General features: G+C 37.3%; 2 pseudogenes; both read right to left on the bottom strand.

Moving 5' to 3' along the window:
• Positions 1-8462: 8462 nt before the first annotated feature.
• Positions 8463-9602, bottom strand: LOC112671749 (40S ribosomal protein S27-like; annotated as a pseudogene).
• Positions 8614-8720, bottom strand: LOC112671767 (U2 spliceosomal RNA; annotated as a pseudogene).
• Positions 9603-11161: the final 1559 nt, after the last annotated feature.

Raw genomic sequence — 11161 nt, 5'->3', positions numbered from 1 at the left:
ACAGGCCGAATACCCATTTTAGTTTCTGGAATTGAGTCAAATTAACTAATGCATTGATTAATTAAACATCTACTTGTGATAGGGCACTGTACACGAAATAGAAGCCATGGTCCCCTAAGTTCAAGAGCTTGCTTAGGTTGATTAAAAACAACAAAACATGGTTTATGAGTAGGAGCTAATGAATGGCCAGTCACCAATTATTCTGGAGAAGTCAGGAAAGAAGGGGCAACTGCAACAAAATAGGGACTGCGGCATGCAGTGAAGCTTCGTGTGATCAATAGGAAGTCTCAGATAAGCATGCACAGGAGGAAAGCCGTACTGACAATAGGATGTGGACCAGGAATGGACAAAGAACATAAATGCTTATTTATTAGATCCTTAGATCCTGAGAGGACACAGATGGATGGGAGGAAACCCTGCTGGCAAGTCACCGGAAGAATTAGGCATTAATGGTAAGGAGACAGCTCTGAATGTATTTAAGCATAAGTGAACATCACTAGGAGAAGGGAGGCTATTGGGAGACATGGTTATATGTGCTGGGCACCATTATTACTTTTCAGGTAAAACTTTTCTATTGAAGCACAGAGCACCTAATTCTTCTGGGTTATATATTTGCTTCATGTACAGCTGCTATTAGTCATCACTGCCACCACACTATCAACAGATTGTTCCTAGTGATCCAGGCATCTAGGAGGTAGATGCTTTAGTCACATCACCCCCAATCTTCCACACCACCTTGCCATTCACAAACAAGGTCCTTTTCACAAATGAGGACACTGGAGGTCAGAAAGACTGAGAAATCTTCCCAGTACCACACACATTTATGAAGGGTATGAACTATGAAGTTATTATTGTCTCCTTTTTAACAGTGGTTTTGATAGGAATAAACAAGCTGGGCCATCATCAAAAGTAAGAGCAAAACATATACTACGCATGTGCATATGACAGTAGGAACCAGAAGTGACAAGGCAGTGTGTTTTGGTGTGAATAACTATTAGCACTTAACATCCACCTGCAGAAACAACATACAAACTATTTCACAGGCTGCTTCTAACAATGACTATCAGGTGTATCAGGGTAGTTCCTATAAACTTGAAAACATTTTCTTGCTTTTCAAAGAGAAACTTGTTAACGTGTATGGTATTCTTGTGATTCGTATGTGACAGAAATTGAAATGGCTTTAAAGGAAAGAAATTGGGAGGGATATAGACGTCGGAGTTAGCTACACAAGAGAAATTATAATTTATCAGGATATGAATAACAGATGTAAAAGTTTTCTTGAAAAAGAAAGGCAGTTGTGCTCCTTAGTATTTACCCAATGAGCTGAAAACTTAGGACCACAAAGAAAACCTACACACAAATATTTATAGGGGCTTTATTCATAATTGCCTAAGATTGGAAGCGACCAAGATGTCCTTCACGAGAAGAATGGATACATAAACTGTGGTATATCCATACAGTAGAATATCATTCATGAATAAAGTGACCCATCAAGCCATTAAAGGCATGAAGGAATCCCAAATGCATACTGCTAAGTGAAAGAAGCCAATTTGAAAAGCTACATACTGTCCGAATTCAATTTTATAACATCCTGGAAAAGGCAAAACTATGGAGAGAGTAAAAAGATCAGAGGTGGTCAGGACTTGCGGGGGGAAGAGATCAATAAGGGGATCACAAAAGATTTTTAGGGCATGAAAACTATTCTGTGTGATACAATAATGGTGGATATATGCCATTTACATTTATATATTTATCAAAACCCTTACAATGTACAACAACAAGAGTGAACTCTAAACTATGGACTTTAGTTAATAACAATATGCATCAATATTGGCTCATCAATTGTAACAAATGTAGAATACCAATGCAAGGTATTAATAATAGGGGGAAGCGAGGGAGGAGAAGGGATATGGGAATTCTCTGTACTTTCTGCATAGTTTTTCTGTAAGCCTAAAACTGCTTTTATAAAAATAGTGACTTTTTTTTTTTTTAAGGACAGGAGGGGCGTCACTATCCACTATCCAGTTTAGCAATGTTCTGCTTAATGCACAGATTAAGTAATGCCATGCTTCTATCAAATGAAATCAGATTTTAAAAAGCACTTGACAGGGGCACCTGGGTGGTTCAGTGGTTGAGCGTCTGCCTTCCGCTCAGGTCATGACCCCAGGGGATTGAGTCCCGCATCAAGCTTCCCCCAGGGAGACTGCTTCTCCCTCTGCCTGTATCTCTGCCTCTCTCTCTCTGTGTCTTTCATGAATAAATAAACAAAATCTTTAAAAAATAAAAGTAAATAAATAAAAAGCACTCAATAAACAAGAGTGAAAGAGAAATCCTGACCATGTTCCATTTTTCAGCAAAGTCCACCCTAGTCACCTAGGAAGGTTCCTCTGACCAAGAGGAAGAAACAAGACTCCAGAAACTGGACAAATAAAAAAAAAGCATAACAATCTATAATATATAATTTATAATTCTATGAAGCAACAGCAAAATTTAAAATTAAAAGAAAAGCTCATTTTAGACTGCATAGCATTTATTTACATAATCTCAGCCTGCTTGTTGGTTTTCGACCTGAGGAGTTTCTTGGGTGAAATTTGAAACTGACCCTGTACCAGATGGGCAAGGAGAGACTGAAGAATGGGACAGGCCCCTCCAGACTGGGAGGGGTCAGTTTTTTGTTTTATTCCTGAAATACAGAATTTTACTTAGAAACTGTTTAAAACAGGGGAAAAAAAAAAAAAAAACTTGTCAAGAAAGATCAGGTGGAGGGGCACCTGGGTGGCTCAGTCGGTTAAGCATCAGACTCGATTTCAGTTCAGGTTATGATCTCAGTTGTAGGATCGAACCTTGGGGTAGGTTCCGTGCTGGGTATGGAGCCTGCTTAAGATTCTATCTCACTAAAAAGAAAAAAGGAAAGAAAAGAAAAGAGAAAACAAGACAAGACTGACCAGGTGGAAAATGGGTTTCTAATAAAATGGAATTTGGGGGCAACAAAAGTATAAAAAGCCATGACAGAGAAACGGCAGCACTGCTTTAGTTGAACGATGGCTAATTACTTGCATTTTTTGGCATTGCTAATCACTGAATCTGGGTTTTCCTCTGCATTCCTCACAGAGCATGCACTACACAATTTTATCATAAAATACCTGCTTTTTAACACACGTTTTAGGATAAGCTAGGGAAGTGGCAGTTTTAATAAGCAAAGGAACTTATTAGAAGTTTTATCACAAGAGGTTGCAAGACAACTGGATCTCTGCACTCAATCACCAGAATCTTAAACACTTATCTAGAAGCCTTAACAGAATTCAATCACATATATATCATAAATATCCTACAAATAGTCTCAGCAACACATTACTCTCTCAAGGTTGCATCCTTGAAATGGCTCTGGCTATAGAAAAGTGAGCAGAATGGACCTTTCAAGGCCAGGAGAGGAGGTGAGGAGCCTCCCACTGCCTGGTCCATCTGGCAGATCAATCAGCATCACGTTTTCTCAATGACCTCCTCCAATAAAGCCTCCTTCAGCGTTCTCTCAGGTATCCTTAACTTCTAAAAACTTTAAAGTTTAGAGAGAGAACTCTGGCTTTTTAAAAATCATCCATAATACACCTTTTCCCCTGACCTTCAATTCCATTGAAATAGGAAGCACGGTTCCATTAAGTACAGACCGTTTGGAGACACCTGGGTGGTCGGTCAGTTAAGCACCTGCCTTTGGCTCAGGTCATGATCCTGGGGTCCTGGGATCGAGTCCTGCATTGGGCTCCTTGCTCCTGGGGAGTCTGCTTCTCCCTCTCCCTCTGCCTCTCCCCATACTTGTGCTCTCTCCCTCCTCTCTCTCAAACAAATCTTTAAAAAGATTTTTTTTAAAAAAGTATAGACTTTTTGAAGGCTGACAGGAGTACTAGAGAACTAGAGATGCTATAAACTTCATGTAATTAGAACTACTCGCTTGGGACGCCTGGGTGGCTCAGTCAGTTAACCCCCTCACTCTTGGTTTCAGCTGGGGTCATGATCTCAGAGTTGTGGGACTGAGCCCTGTGTCGGGCTCTGCACAGTCTCCTTGAGGTTCTCTCTCTCCCTCTCTTCCCCCCCCCCAACCACTCATGCTCTCTCTCCCTCTCTCTAAAATAAATAAATGGAATCTTTAAAAAAAAAAAAAACTTCTTGTAAACTAATGAAAGCCATAGTTTGCAGTTCTTTCTTTGTTCTTTTTTTTAAGATTTTATTTATTTATTCATGTGTGAGAGAGAGAGAGGCAGAGACATGAGCAGAGAGAAGCAGGGTCCATGCGGGGAGCCCGATGTAAGACTCGATCCTAGGGCTCCAGGATCATGCCCTGGCCAGAAAGCAGACACTCAACCGCTGAGCCACCCAGGCGTTCCCCTTTCTTTGTTCTTATAATATTTATAAAACTGTGAAATAGTTCTTTCCTTTCTTCTACCTCCAAGGATAGAAATTATTGGGGGAGGGGAATTATCATAGTTTACCACTTAAAATTGGAAGGATGTACAAAATAGATGGTGTAAAATATTTGAGTAAATGATATTTTTTTAAAGTTTCAAATACCAGAGAAACAAAATAAATTAACTTGCTTTCATTTGGTTTTCCTAGCCTGACTTCCAACTGAGATGCATTCATTTTTCATTTTTATTAAAATAAAATTTATGGAAAGAGAACAGATCTTATGTATAAAATCTAATGAGTCGGGATCCCTGGGTGGCGCAGCGGTTTGGCGCCTGCCTTTGGCCCAGGGCCTGATCCTGGAGACCTGGGATCGAATCCCACGTCGGGCTCCCGGTGCATGGAGCCTGCTTCTCCCTCTGCCTGTGGCTCTGCCTCTCTCTCTCTCTCTCTCTCTCTCTCTCTCTCTCTCTCTCTCCCTCTCTGTGTGACTATCATAAATAAATAAAAATTAAAAAAAATCTAATGAGTCTCGGTAAATGTATATATACATTAAACCAACATAATGACCAAGATGAAAAATGCTTCTGGCACCACCAAAATGTCCCTTGTGCTCCCTCCAGTCAGTCTCACCCACATCCACAGGCACTCATTGTTCTGATGTCTATCATAGGTTTTGTCTGTTCTTGAACTTGAAATGAAAGAAATCATACAATATGTTCACTTTTGTATCTGATCTCTTTTTTTTTTAAGATTTTATTTATTTATTAATGAGAGACAGAGAGAGAGAAGCAGAGACACAGGCAGAGGGAGAAGCAGGCTCCTTGTAGGGAGCCTGATGGGGGACTAGATCCCGGGACTCCAGGACCACGCGCTGAGCGGAAGACTGGCGCTAAACCACTGAGCCACCCAGGGATCCCTGATTTCTTTTGTTCAGTGTGGTTTTGGCATTCATCCATGTTGCGTGTATTAGTACTCCTTTCTTTTTTTATTGCAAGAAGTATTCTTTAGTGTGAATATATCATAATTTGTTTATCCATTCTCCTGTTGATGGATGTTTGGATTGTTTTTAGGTTTGGCTCAATGAATGTTTTTATTTCTGTCCAGTTAATAACTAATTGCTGGTTCATAGGTTAAGTATATGTTTAACTTCATAAGAAGCTGCCAAACATTTTTCCAAAGAGGCTGCTCCATTTTATACTCTCACCAGAAATTCATGAGAGTCCTTGTTGTCCCACATTCTTATCCACATCTGGTATTGTCCATCTTTTAAATTTTAAATATTTTAACAAGTGTGACTTAATATTACATTACAATTTTAAAATGCCTTTCCCTGATGAATAATGGTGGTGACCATGTTTTCATGTTAATTGATCATGCATCTTTTGTGAGATGTGTATTCATATCTTTTGCCCATTTCTTTATTGGGTTTTTTCAGGGTTTTTTTGTTTTATTGGTTTATGGTTCTTTGTATATATTCTAGATATAAATTCTTATCTATGCATTACATATATAATATGTATGTCAGATCTATGTCTTACAAATATTTTCTCCCAGTTCGTGGCTTGCCCATTCATTTTCTTAATAGTTTCACTCATGAGCAAAAGAGTTTAATTCTGATGAAGTCCAAGTTATTAATTTTTTTCTTTATGGTTGAATTTTTTGTATGTATTCAATATACTCTGTTTTTTTCTAGGCACTCTTAGAGTTTTAGCATTTATGTTGTGGTTTGTGATTCATCCTCAATAATTTTTGTATATTTTGTGAGGCTGGAGTAGTTTATTTTTCTCTCTCTATATATATATATATATTCACTGAATATATAGTTCAATTTGGGAAGAACTGACATCTTAACAATACTACCTCATCCAATCTATGAACATTATATATTTCTCCATTTATTTTAAGTCTTCTTTAATTTCTCTCATTAATGTTTTTCACTTTTCAGTGTAGAGATTTACATACCTTTCATTAAATTTGTTTGTATTTTATGTTTTTGAATGCTCTTGTAAATGAATAGTTTTCAATTTCATTTTCTACTTGTTTGTTGCTCTTTTATAGAAATAAAATTGAGTTCTGTATACAGACCTTGTATCCTGCAACCGTGCTAAATATTTCATTATATAAGGAATTTTTTTTCAGAGAGTCCAAAGCCGAATGTTTCACCCACAAAAGCAGAAATAAAATTAAAAATAGGATACAAAGTCATGTTTTTTTCTTAAATATCATCTACCTTTGCTCACCATCAGTCAGGAGCCACCATCAGCAAAAAGAATGAAAAGAAAACCTCTTCCTGGCCCTATGAAAAGTAGATATTAATTCCATTTTTATGGAAGGTAAATGTGAGCTTAGAGAAGTTCAAGATCTTGCCCAAAGTCTCAGAGCTATAGAGTAATGGAGATGCTATCAAGTGATTGAGAGACATACTCCTCAAGTCTGTCTGACTCTAGAACTTGTGCCTAAACCTCTAGTCTCTAGGGCTTCTTTCATTTTGCTAATAGTAAGATGGGCTCCCCTCCCCCACACCAGCTCCTGAGACCAGGGCACCAACAGGAAGATATGGGTTACGGTACCCATTCTTCTGTTGGCTTTTGACAACTTCTTGGTGTCTACACTGCTTTGAGAATTCCATCTGATAAGGTCCCTCTGGCTTCTGGTTGTGTTATTTGAGAAATAAAGTAGTCTTTTCCAGTGATCCATAAAGATGTGCCTGGAGACTATAAGAAAAAGAGGCAGCCGTTACAGTAAATAAACAGATGTCCTGATTATCAAGGAAGTTTAATTCAGTGCTCAAGACAGGGAAGTCAAATCTGTATGTAAGAAAACAACCCAAAGAATGCATGTGAGTGTTTGTGGAATAACAAATAAATGATGTTATTCCAAACTTTACACAAAGACTTTACGTATATTGGAGAAAGAAGAGAGGAAGGGATTTGGCCACTTTTGCTGAGGACCAAGACATCCTGGGGGCAGTTGTTAAAACACTGAATCTCAGATCCTGTGATCATTCACCTGAATTAAATCCATGCCATGGAAAGGATTCTTCTCTTGTAGGTCACCTGTGATTCCAGTTTCCCTGGGTGCACTCATGTATTCCTTTTAGCCCTTTCATTAAATGTATCTGCTAAACCAAGAATAACAAAATCATACAACTGTGGCATTGTACAGATAGAACTTCTTGTGCCTGGTATTTTTAAACTATGCAACAGAATCTGACTACCTTATTTCTTAAAAGGAAAATTACCTTGTTTCCAGGGAGTTTGGGAGCTAGCTGTAATCTTCATTTGTTATCCTCTCAAATGAAGGAATTACAAAATAAAATTGAGCTCCCTATGCATGTATACAAATAAAACTATGGCCTCAGTCCTCCTACTTATGCTGAGGCAAAAAAAAAAAAAAAAAAGCATTGAGATAACTTCTCTCGGCATCAGGCTACAACTTGCCCAAAATGTAACTTCCAGAAGGGATCCACTTTAGAATTATGACCAAAACGAACAGAATTGAGGTTTGTGAATGCCTGGCCCATTCACAATATGGCAGACTTTGGCATGATTCCTGGATTATATTCTTAGTCTATGTATTAGGAAATGATATGTTTTGTTTCTCACCAGTTGAGAAATGGTTAGTTTAATATAACACATATGCTATTCCTGTATCAAAATAAGCCTGACCTTTAAAAGCCAACTTGCATTTGGTACAACCCTTTTAGCAAGCAATTTGGCAACACATTTCAGAGCAGTAAAAATATTAGTAGGCGTTGACCATATAATCTCACTCTTGGCAATTTCTCCCTAAAGGAATAATCTCTCTACTAAAAAAAGAAGCTATAATCATACAAAAAGGTATTGTAATGTTATTCATGGTAGCAAAAATTAGAAAGAGTTTTCATTTACAGTAACAGAAGTAGTTAAGAAATTATTATGAGATCATGACATACTCATTAAAAGGGACATGTTTGCCACAATATTAATAGAAAAATATATAAACTCTTATCTGTAATTATAGTATTATAGTATTTATTATAGTATTTATTATTTATGTAAAACAGATAACAGACACAGAAAAACTGATAATAATTTATTTGAACAGGCAGTAAATTTATGCAATTTCCCTCATTTTTAAGTTACAATTTGGTTTCTAAATTGTAATTTACTATCTTTATTTATTGCCCATAATCAAAACTTTATTGAAAATCTGACTCCAAAATAGGAGATCAGTGTGTATACCTTACAAAATTAAGCATAATTACCTTATCTTGGTAGAGTAATTGAATTACTGAACTGATACTACACTTGATCTTAGCCAAAAGGCCAAGAAGCGATGAATTACTGAACTGATAGGGCGTTCTGTGATATTACACAAGTTCAAGAGGTCATGTGGATAATCTAGTGATCCTTTCTTCTAGGTGAACACCCTTCTGTGAGTCTGGCCTCTTCTGTTGGCTGACACAACAATGTTGAAGCACCATCTGAGCATGGCTGAAAACTGTGGTAATCTTGTAGCAACCTGGACATCTTACATCCATATAATAGGAATTTGGGCTTTGAACTAGCCATTTCTTTTTACCTTTTTTTTTTCTTCTTCTTCTAAGGATGATGTAGTGAATCTGTAGCCAAAAGTATGTTGATCCTTCTGCAATCCCAGCTAGTCCCAATCTCTAAGGCCTAAAGTTGTAATTTCAAAAGAGACTTAGTAAGATTTCCACTGACCTTTAGATGAAGAGCATTACATTCAGTTTTCTTATAACCTAAAACCCCTGCCATCAGGTGTGCTGTCTCTGGTAGGCTCTCCTTCAGACTGCCTTGTTTATTAAAAGGAAAATTAGCTTTAGAATGTTATTCCCTTAGAATGTTTCCTTTCCTCCAACAAAGCCACACTTAAACTACTCAGAATTCCGTCTGGAATTCAGCACCTCACAGGTAAGGATTCTATATCAGCCTCAGCAGTTCATGTCAAGAACATTCAAGAGTCCAAAGCATACGTTCTGTTTAAAAACTGGAAATAAGATAAAATGATTCTCCAAAGGATGCTTAGTTTAACATTTCAAGTCCCTATCTTGCCCATTGTTAGCAAATTAATTTTTATCCAACATACTACATATTTCCAACACAGGGAGAAAAACATAAGAAGCCTTGACAGGACAGTTTTTCCCTGACAATTACTAAGTAGATGTTTATTTGACATAATTATTGAATTTAGGCATGCGTGGGTAGAAACGTGCACTTAGTACTGTCTTAAATGATAATTTCATAGTTCTACCTTCCCTAACTAGTTTCTTTTCAGCCCATTTTTTAATGTATACATACAGATTTACTAAGGCTTTTCCTTTAAAATTCCTCTTGAGAATATTTGGAGTTGGCCCACCACTGTGTCTCTTCAAGATGAGACTTTCCATCACTTCCCATCAAGCTTGTCTTTTTAATAATGTCAAACATTTCTCTTTACTCAAATATGTGTTAAACTAGTAATGTAGTACAATTATGGGGCTTTAGGACAAACTTCCATGTGGAATGTTTCATGTGTCGCATATATTAGATACATAATAATCTTTGTCCACATCTGAGTCTTCATCCAGAACAACTGGTCTCATGATTCACCATTTAAGAAAAAATAAGTGCCTAGAGTAGAAAATATAGCCCCTGGGAGAGTAGTCAAATCTGAATTATATTGGCCTAGGGATTAAAAGACAAAGGCAGAAATTACAGCTATAAATTGAAGATTTTTAAATTTATGGAGAGAACCATAATTTTTTATCTCCCCACTTACAGAGAGGTATACCAAAAGCATAGAATCAAATTAAAAGTTAGAAATCATTTTTAAATGTATCAATGATAATTCATGTATGAAATTATAAGGTCTTCCGGATTTGAAAAAAATATTTATAATAGACTCAGCATTTATCTGAAAGGATTGGTATGGTTTGAATCATTCTTGCACCACAGGAATCATGTTCTATTTCCAAAACCAAAACACCCCTTCACTCTGAGGAAAAGATCAACTACATTAATTAACTCGTGATCAAACAACTAAGAAAACTGATGCTGGGAATAGTACTTGGATATTATAAATTTCCCATTTCCCTTATGTCTTTCTAAAACTATTATTTCTTGGTGACTGGCTTATATATTTAAGTTTTTAATTCCAGTTAGTTAACACAGTGTAATACTAGTTTCAGATGTACGATTTAGTGATTCAACACTTACATACAACACCTGGTGCTTATCATAAGTGCCCTCCTTAATTCCCATCACCTATTTAACCCATCCCCCACCCACCTCCCCTCTGGTAACCATCAGTTTGTTCTCTGTAGTTAAGGGTCTGTTTCTTGGTTTGCATCCCTCTTTTTCCCTATGCTCATTTGTTTAGTTTCTTAAATTCCACATGAATAAGGGGCATCTGCATGGCTCAGTCAGTTAAGTGTCCAACTCTTGGTTTTGACTCAGGTCATGATCTCAGGGTCCTTTGGGCTCTATTCTCAGTGTGGAGTCTGCTTGGTAACTCTCCCTCTCCCTCCGCCCCTCCCCCTGACCTCCTGCTCACTCTCACTCTCTCAAAATATATAACATCTAAAAAATAAATTCCATATGAGTGAAATTTGTCTTTGTCTTTCTCTGACTTATTTCACTTAGCATTATACTTTCTAGCTCCATCCACATGGCAAGATTTCATTTTTTTATGGCTAAGTAATCATGTATATATATCACTTCTTCTTTATCCATTGATCAGTTGTTGGACAATTTGGCTATTGCAGATAATGCTGCTA

Source organism: Canis lupus, chromosome 32 (assembly GCF_003254725.2).
Source record: "Canis lupus dingo isolate Sandy chromosome 32, ASM325472v2, whole genome shotgun sequence".
Taxonomy (NCBI): domain Eukaryota; kingdom Metazoa; phylum Chordata; class Mammalia; order Carnivora; family Canidae; genus Canis; species Canis lupus.
Note: the sequence above shows the minus strand (reverse complement) of the source record. Positions and strands in the feature narration are given on the sequence as shown.